The 9,656-nt window shown below is 44.5% G+C and overlaps 1 protein-coding gene across 3 annotated transcripts in view; it reads left to right on the plus strand.

The window, feature by feature from the left end:
• The window catches only part of ELOVL6 (ELOVL fatty acid elongase 6), a 133,970-nt gene that overhangs the window by 106,175 nt on the left and 18,139 nt on the right, over positions 1 to 9,656 (plus strand). The gene's annotated exons all lie outside the window — the stretch shown is intronic.

Raw genomic sequence — 9,656 nt, forward strand, 5'->3', positions numbered from 1 at the left:
GTCCTTGTCCCCATTTTTGAAAGAAGTACAAAACACGGAATATTCTTGAGAAAACAAGGTCAGTGCCAAACCTGAAAAATGCCACTCAGCCTGATTCTTTGACCCTTTTTCTACCCTCTAGGTCATCCTTCTAGCCTCTTGGTAATACTTTCTACAGAAGAGTTAGGGACAATGCCCTTTCACATCAGAAAAAACTTCCTTTCTTCTCCTCCTACCCTGGCCTACTCTGCTTCTCCCTTTCCCCTGTAGGTGATGAGCATTTAGGATCAATTGAGCTCATCTGACCATTGGATGAAGTAGCTTCAGCTGATCACAGACACCAACTACACTCCCAAAGGACGGGGAGGGGCCAGTGGTTGGGAGTCTGACGAAGGACAGGCTGAGATTGGCAGAGAATGGACTCTCCTACAGAAGCAGCGTGGCTCAGTGGAAAGAGCACGGGCTTTGGAGTCAGAGGTCATGAGTTCAAATCCCAGCTCTGCCACTTGTCAGCTGTGTGACTGTGGGCAAGTCACTTCACTTCTCTGTGCCTCAGTTCCCTCATCTGTAAAATGGGGATGAAGACTGTGAGCTCCACGTGGGACAACCTGATTCCCCTGTGTCTACCCCAGCGCTTAGAACAGTGCTCTGCACATAGTAAGCGCTTAACAAATACCAACATTATTAGAGTCATCACAAGGGTACGAGAGGAGGTCTTATCTGCCATAGATTGGTCATTCATTCACTGTCGTATTTAATGAGCATTTACTGTGTGCATAGTACTGTACTAAGCACTTGGAAGAGTACACTATAACATTAAACAGATTCCCTGCCCACAAAGAGCTTACAAATGTAGAGATGTAGTGACCAGATCACCAAACCCTTTCACTTGAGGATTGATTCTTTTTCTTTAGCTAAGAGGTTGTGTGAAAATAGGCAATGTGTAGTTGAATCAGTCAGAATTTGAATATACTACTTTTAATAACATTAACTATGTGCCAAGCAGTGTACTAAGCACAGGTAGATATAAATTAATCAGATTGGATACAGTCCATGTCCCACATGGGGCTCACAATCTTAATCCCCATTGACAGATGAGGTAAGTGAGGCACAGAGATATTAAGTGACTCGCCTTGTGTCACACAGCAGATACGTGGAGAAACTGGGATTAGAACCCAGGTCCTTCTGACTCCCATGCCTGTGCTCTCTCCACTAGGCCATTCTGCTTCTTTCAACCTATGTATGGATTTTTTTCTCACCTCTAAACTTTCAGCACCTGCCTTTCTATCTCAGTGGACTTTTAGCTAAGTGCCTGCTCTCAGATGATATCACCGCCACCAGGAAAGCTTTTAGTTTGGAGTATGACAAACACACGTATCCTGTGTTTTGGCAGTTCGTTTATTTTCCCTTCCTCTAGTCTGTAAGTTCATTGTGGGTAGGAAACATGTCTACCAATCTGTCACACTGTACTCTCAAGCATTCTATGCAGTGCTCTGTACACCGTAAATGCTCAATAAATACCACTGATTCAACAAGAGCAGTTAAAGAGAAGGAAAAAGAATAGCAATCTCTCCCAGCGCTATATTGCCGCTATAAAGCAAAGCTGCCTCTGTGGATGTTTTATATCGAATTTGGCGTTCCTTTGTTTGAGAACATTGGGAAGGAAGCTTAGAAAGAAGTTACCGTGTTTCACCCGGAATGAAATAGAAAATCAGAATGCTTGCAGAATGCTTAACTTTAGAGGTGCACACATAGCCTATGAATGAATACTCATTCAGGAAGTGACCTTTTGACCCATGAAGCGGCAGAGAAGACATGACTGCTATCGCAAGGGATAGAACCCAGGTCCTTCTGACTCCCATGCCCGTGCTCCATCCACTAGGCCATGCTCCTTCTTTTGAATTATGGATGGCTTTTTTTTCACACCTCCAAACTTTCAACACCTGCCTATCTCAGTGGACTTTTAGCCCAGTGCCTGCTCTCAGATGATATCACCGCCACCAGGAAAGCTTTCCTGGTCATTCTAGGTCACTCTATCCTTAGAGCCGCATACTTTTGCTATCGCTCAACTGGAATGTGAGGTTGATTTCAGGAAGTTTGTGTGATTTTTCTGGGTAGAATATTTGATCCCCTCCCTTCTAGGAGGGACCCCAGGAAAAATTGAGAAGCAGTGTGGCCTAGAGGATAGAACACGGGCCTGGAAATCAGAAGGACCTGAGTTCTAATGCAGCTCCGCCACTTGTCTGCGTGACCTGGGGCAAGTCACTGCACTTCCTTGTGCCTCAGTTACCTCATCTGTAAAATGGGGATTTAGACGGTGAGCCCCATATGGGACATGGATTGTGTCCTTCCTGATTTGTATCTACCCCAACATTTAGTATAGTGCCCGATGTATAGTAACTGCTTAATAAACGCCATAAACAAAAAAAGTCTTTCCATGGTCAAGCTCAGAAGAAATCAAGATGGTACACAAAGTATGAGGTTTTTTTCAGTCCAGAGCTTCACTTGACACCAACATGGGATCCTTTGCTGATTTATATCCTGAGAGCATGAGAAAGTTAAACAGCTAGTCCAGTAAGGACTCAACTAAGTGATTGTAAAAATATATTCAAGTTCAAGCAAGTATGCAGGATTTTAATGATTAAAAAGCATAAATACCTTGGATCTGAGATTCTGTGAGGTCGTGGCCGCTCCAAACTTCAGAAGAGACTTTGAGAGAGGAATAAGTGGGCTACTTAAAAAAATAAAATGAAGATTGCAGTTTTGTCTGTGTCAGCATTACAGATGCAGATTCCTGTGCGTATATGCATAATCAAATGCACTTTAAATTGTGTCTTTTGATTATTTTAACTGTATTTGTTAAGTGCTTACTAACTGCCAGACATTGCACTAAGTGCTGGGCTAGATAAGGGATAATCAGGCTGGCCTGGTGGAGAGAGCACAGGACTGGGAGAAGTTGGAAGACCAGGGTTCGAATCCCACCTCCAACAGTTGCCTACCACGTGACCTGGGGCGATTCGTTTAACTGCTCTGTGCCTCAGTTTCCCTATCTCTAGAATGGGGATTAAAAGCCTCCTCTCCCTCCCCCTACCATTGTGAGCCCCATGTGGAACAGGGACCGTGTCAGATCTGAATATCTTCTATGGAGCCCAGTAATTACTACAGAGTTTGGCATGTAACAGGTGCTTAACATCTACTACAATTTTTATGACTATTGGGAATATGTATGTGGGAAGCAGTGTGGTGTAGCGGTTAGGGCACGGGCCTGAAAGAAAGAAGGGTTGTGGGTTCTAATCCCGGCTCCGCCACTTGTTTGCTGGGTGACCTTGGGCAATCACTTCACTTCTCTGGGTCTCAGTTTCCTCATCTGCAAAATGGGGGTTGAGACTGTGAGCCCCATGTGGGAAAGGGTCTGTGTCCAATCCTGTTTGCTTATATCCACGCCATCACTTAGTACAGTGCCTGGCATGCAGTAAGCACTTAACAAATAGCACTGTTATTATTATGTATTGTTATAGCATACTCTCCTGAGTGCTTATTGCGGTGCTTTGCACAAAGTAAGAGCTCAGTAAATCATGAATGAGTAAATGACTGTGTTTCATTCAGCAATTAAAACAGGTTCCGGCTAAACTGCAGAAGAGGACGGTATGGGAAGCCTATTGATTTGGTACACCAGGTCTTTTGACTATAACTCTCCATAGCTATTCACTGCCGAATCTTTGGGCTTAGAGATTTAATGGGCCCGAAAGACAAACAGATAGATTTCAGAGCAAATTAAACCAATGTGGTCTTTGGCAGGCCAAGTGACTCGACTTAGATTGGCGTCTTTTGGACGCGTAATCAGGAAGACTCATTCTCTGGAGAAGATACTGATGCTAGGAAAAGTCCAGGGAAAACGCAGAAGAGGCGGATCGGCAGCTAGAAGGATAGAGACCCTTCAGCGATAACGGAAGAACCGTTAGAAAGGTTGCAGATTATGGCAGAGGACAGGACGTTCTGGAGAAAGTATATCCATGGAGTCGTTACGAATCGGAAGCGACCCGATGGCACTTAATAATAATTTAAAAGTCCCTCTCAAAGTCCACCCTAACTTTCTCCTCCTACCAACCCACCCCTGTCTCCTTCACCAACATCCTGGAGGCACTTTTCTGCACCTCGACGCAAATATGGCCAGGCCTTGATTTGGAAGACTCAAAAGACGTCATTTCACTGATTCAGTCAATTCCGCTACAGAGCCTCAGTGACTTATCACTGCAGGGAAAGGGAAGATTAGAAGCTTGGGTCAGCTCGTTCAGCTTCTGAAATACGATTTGAATTACCAAGTGGAGTCGGAGGAGTTATGAAATGAGTCCTTCTAAAGAAGTTTGATCATTCTCATTTGGGAGGATTCCAGAAAGGAATGGGAATATTAAAGGGCCTAGCTGGAAAACACTGAAATCTGTCAATGGACTTGGGAGCATTTTCATTTGCCGCTTATTGCTTTTAGCTTATAATGAGTACATTTGACTGTTCAGTTTTTGGGTTTTGTTTTTCGTTAGTAGGCACATAATGCTTTCATCGTCGTCAAGTTTTATGGTGCCATAATGATTTCTTCTGTCATTAGAATTCTTATTGAGCTCGGCTCTTTGACCCCCACGGTTCACAATTTTCTCTCCTCGAAGGCAGAGATCGTGTCTACTTGGCCTCCTAAACTCTTAGTATAGTACTCTGCACCCAGTAGGCACTTAATAAATAGCACTGACTGATGGATTGAATGGCACCCAAAGTGAAACATCGCCAAGCCCGCTAAAACTGCAACTAGGAATAAGGAAAAAAAGAGACCACTCCAAGGGCCCATCCCTTTTTGGAAAGTCACACTTCTCTGGTTTCTGCAAGAAAACTGGGTCAAGGATTCTACCAGTTACCAGCTTTAAGTGTGAATATTCTCACCTGTGGCTCTGCTGCCATCTGGGAGCTCTAAATCTTGTTTTAAAAACCCCAGCTGAGATCTCAGGCTGAGCAGAAAAATAATCCCAGCTGGAAAAAGGATTCGCTAAAGATATTTTCCCAATTGGCATCTACCAACTGATTTCATAGTAAGATGCATCCGATCCTCCGTCCTTAGACTGCCAGCCAGACGTGGGGCAGGGATGGTGTCTGATCTGCTTATTTCATATCCAACCCAGCGCTTAGGACAGTGCTTGGCACGTAGAACTTACCTAGCATAACCGTTACTATGACTAGCTATTTATTCAATCATATTTACTGAGTGCTTACTGTGTGCAAAGCACTGTACTAAATGCTTGGGAGAGTACAAGAGAGAAACAGCATGGCATAGTGGGTAGAACATGGGTCTGGGAGTCAGAAAATCATGGGTTCTAATTCTGACTCCATCACTTGTCTGCTCTATGACCTTGGGCAAGTCACTTCACTGTGCCTTGGTTACCTCATCTGTAAATTGCGGATTGAGACCGTGAGCCCCATGCGGGACAGGGACTGCGTCCAAACCGATTTGCTTGCATCACCCCAGTACTTACTACAGTGTGTAGCACATAGGAAATGCTTAACAAATACCACAATTGTTATTATTATTAATCACAATACAACAATCAAAGTTATTAAGTGTTTACTGTGTACAGAGCATTGTACTAAACACATGGGGGAGTGCGGTAGAGTAAAATCAAAAGAAGAAGCTGCTAGTGTGCCAGCAGGTTGGAGGGAATGTGTTGTAGGGAGAAATTGGACCTTCCTGGTGGTTGCACCCAGATTCTCCCAAGCGCTTAGGACAGTGCTTTGCACAAAGTAAGCGCTCTATAAATACAATTGAATGAATGACCTTCAGGGACTAGAAGCGCTCCTGAAATAATTTCCTAAATAATGTATTGTTACCACCCTGCATTTGCAGGAGCAGTGTTGTCTAGTGGAAGGAGCACGGGCCTGGGAGTCAGAGGACCTGGGTTCTATTCGTGACCCAGCGACTTGCCTGCTGGGTGACCTTGGCCAAGCTACTTCAATTTCTCTGTGCCTCAGTTTCCTCATCTATAAAATGGGGATTCAATACCCTTTCTCTTTCCTACCTAGACTGTGAGCCCCAAGGAGGACCTGTATCTTTAACTTGTATCTACGTCCAGAACGGTGCTGGACACATAGTATGCACTTAACAAATACCTCAATAACAGTAACAATTTGCCAGTGAAGAAATGGTTGACTCATCATGGGGCTCGCCTAGTTGAACAAAGGAAAACTCCTTGTGGGAAATGAGTCTTTTGTTGACCTAAACCTGCCTGGTATCAGTAGACTTTTACAAGGGTTAAACTGCAAACTCACCCTCTAGGCTTATAAACTCATTGTGGGCAGGGAATGTGTCTTTTAAGCAACATGGCCTAATGGGTAGAACACGGGCCTAGGAGTCAAAAGGTCCTGGATTCTAGCCCCGGCTCTGCCCCTTCTCTGCTATGGGGAAGTCACTTCACTTCTCTGCCTCAGCTCATCTGCAAAATGAGGATCAAAACTGTGAGCCCCTCGTGAGACGGGGATTGTTTCCAACCCGATTTGTTTGAATTCAAACAATTCAAGCAAAAAGGAGCAACGAATTATATTATCGTACTCTGCCCAGGAAAGCAGATTAGGTTAATGCATTTAAGAAACGTACAGCTTCGTTAGAATTTTTTTTCCAAGTTTACGTTAGGTTTGCTCTACGCAGACGGGGCCACGATGAACCTCCTGTAGTAGGAGACAGTAAGGCAGGTGGAACAATTCACGGATTAGGAGTGGGAAACCATAATCTGTGTGACAGGAAAAAATAACTCTACGTTGGGGCCTGTTCAAGACTGAACAGTAGCACTGGACCTGCTTTATGAAATGTTTCCTCAAATGCTTTTTTAAATTGGTTTGTCCCCTCCTAATGGAAAGGTTTCCAGATAAAACACTGAGTTAGTGTTTGAGCAAGATGCTAATCCTAATCTACTCTCAATGGGCAAAGGTAGAAGATGAAGCGACAACTAAAGGAAAAAAAACCCCTTCAATCACTGGCTTTAAGACTGTGCTGGAGATAAAAAGGGTGTGCTACTTTTTCACATCTAGATAGGTTAACGCCCTATTTTAGTTTTAACACAATATGCTGGGAAGACAGGGCAGGGCACTGGGGACATCTGTGGAAAAGGAAGAAAGAGAGGTAGGAGCCAGATGAATGCATTTGAAACACTTGCCTCATACGGACATGGCCAAAGCTTTCTACTTGAGGAGGGTTAATCAGACGTCTGTTACCTAGCATTACTGTCACGGAGAAGCAGTGTGGCCCAGTGGATAGAGCACAGGTCTGGGAGTCAGAAGGAGCTGAGTTCTAATCCCGGCTCTGTCACTTGCCTGCTGGGTGACCTTGAGCAAGTCATTTCTCTGCCTCAGTCATCTCATCTGTAAAATGGGGATTAAGACTGTGAGCCCCATGTGGAACACGGACTGGGTCCAACCTGCTGAGCTTGTATCTACCCCAGCGCTTAGTACAGTGCCTGACACATAGTAAGTGCTTAACAAGCACCATAGAAACAGCGATGTCGTCACAAAAAGGTCTTCAAAAATTACTGGGACCAAATGACATCCAGCGTCAATGAAAACCAGGGAAAAGGCCACTAGGTTCCCAGATTTTCCCTGGAATGAGGTATTGGATTGGATTTTAGCCTCAGAGTCTTCATGTTTTCTAGAAGCAGTTGATGTGGTAACATCTCATGTTTGTTTTGCCCAGGAGAGGCAGGCAGAGAACACGTGATGAATGTGGTAATAATAGTGGATGAAGTGATAAGAGGGAAGAGTGACAGGAGGACCTTATCTAGGGTTAGTTATGGTAGTTCTTACCTGTTACCCCTGTGCCAATTGATTAATGCAGTGCTCTGCACACAGTAAGCACTCAGTAAATACCATTGATTGATTCTGGGTTAATACAAAGGAGACGAGCTCAGACACAGTCCCCGTGTTGGACACAGGTCCAAGCAGGGGAGGACTGAGACCAAGAAGTAGATTGTAGACAAGTCACAGCTTGTTTTGGCCAGGGAACGTGTCTGCCAACTCTGTTATAATGTTATATTGAACTCTCCCAAGCAGTTAATACAGTGTTTTTGCACACAGTAAGTGCTCAGTAAATACAACTGTTTGGGAGATTGATGCAGAGAGGCAGCATGGCCTGGTGGAGAGAGCACTAGCCTGGGAGTCAGAAGGATCTGGATTCTAACCCTGGCTCCGCCACTTGTCTGCTGTGGGACCTTGGGCAACTCACTTCACTTCTCTGTGCCTCAGTTTCCTTACCTGTAAAATGAGGGTTAAGTCTGTGAGCCTTAAATGGAACAGGGACTCTGTCCAATCCGATTAGCTTGTATCAAGGCCAGTGCTTAGTTCAGTGCCTGGCACATAGTAAGCATTTAACAATACCATAAAAAAATGTTGGTCCATCATTATGGAAGGGCACAGAATGATAGTGTACTGCTCTCGGAGGGCAGTCTCAATCTTGTTTTCATACTGCTGCAACTTCCCCAGCGCCCTACAGTTAATGATGATGATGATGATATTTGTCGAGCACTTACTATGTGTCAAACACTTTTCTAAGTGCTGGGGTAGATGTCAGCTAATCAGGTTGGACACAGTCCCTGTCTCACGTGGGGCTCACCATCTTAATCCCCATTTTACAGATGAGGAAACTGAGGCCCAGAGAAGTGAAGTGACTTGCCCAAGGTCACACAGCCGACAACCGGTGGAGCCGGGATTAGAACCCAGGTCCTTCTGACTCCCAGGCCTGTGCTCTTTCCACTAGGCCACATCGCTCGGCTCAGGTTGACGCCGGCCTCCGGGTCTTGCAGTTGGTGACACTCTCCTGCAGTAAGAGAAGGAAGGTTGTCTGGAGCAAAGCAACTTTGGACAAATCCCCAAAATTGTGGCAATTCCATGTTTGGAGGTCTGACAGTGGGACCGTCTCCAATCCCCACCCCCTGCCTCCTCCCAAACATCCCCCCTCTCCACACACACACACACAAGCGCACAGAAATACAATTTAATGCAAATGATTTAAAAACCACTGTGCATCTCCATACATAATAATGTTGCAGAGTCATATCTATTTCCCCACAAAATTCTGTCACATTCTGTCACAAACTATCAACTACATTCTATAGCGCTAGAGAGGTTAGCAAAACAGTCGTCCAAACGGCGATCAAAATGTGAGGGCTTTTTTTCTTTTAATTTTGAAATGTTTCCCCTTGCAGAGAGGAGTAATTACTGGAAATCACTAGAAAGTTTTAAAATCCATTATGAAGGCGAACTTCATAATGAGCGTTAGGAAAATCGATCTTTAAAGTGACTGAGAGTTTAATGTCGGAAGGAATAGAATTTCACACCAAGGAAGCCAGTGGTCTTTCTCTCTTCCAACAAAGACACCATTCAGTCTCTCACACGAGGTTTGTGTTTGCCCTTAGAGCTGAGGCTGTGCTGCTCTCTGGCCTCCGGCTGGCCAGCCAAGCCGACACCATGCTCGCTACCTTTTCTCTTACTTTAGAAAAATGTATGAAAATCCTTCAAGAATATATGTGCCTTTCTGGCCAAGGAATACAATTTAAAGATCCTTCATTTTTCCTGTAAGGTCTTTGAAGTAGCAATTTTGTTCCACATGGGCACTTGATTAATCAATAATAAATCAATCATAATTATCGAGCACT

Source organism: Ornithorhynchus anatinus, chromosome 12, assembly GCF_004115215.2.
Source record: "Ornithorhynchus anatinus isolate Pmale09 chromosome 12, mOrnAna1.pri.v4, whole genome shotgun sequence".
Lineage (NCBI taxonomy): Eukaryota > Metazoa > Chordata > Mammalia > Monotremata > Ornithorhynchidae > Ornithorhynchus > Ornithorhynchus anatinus.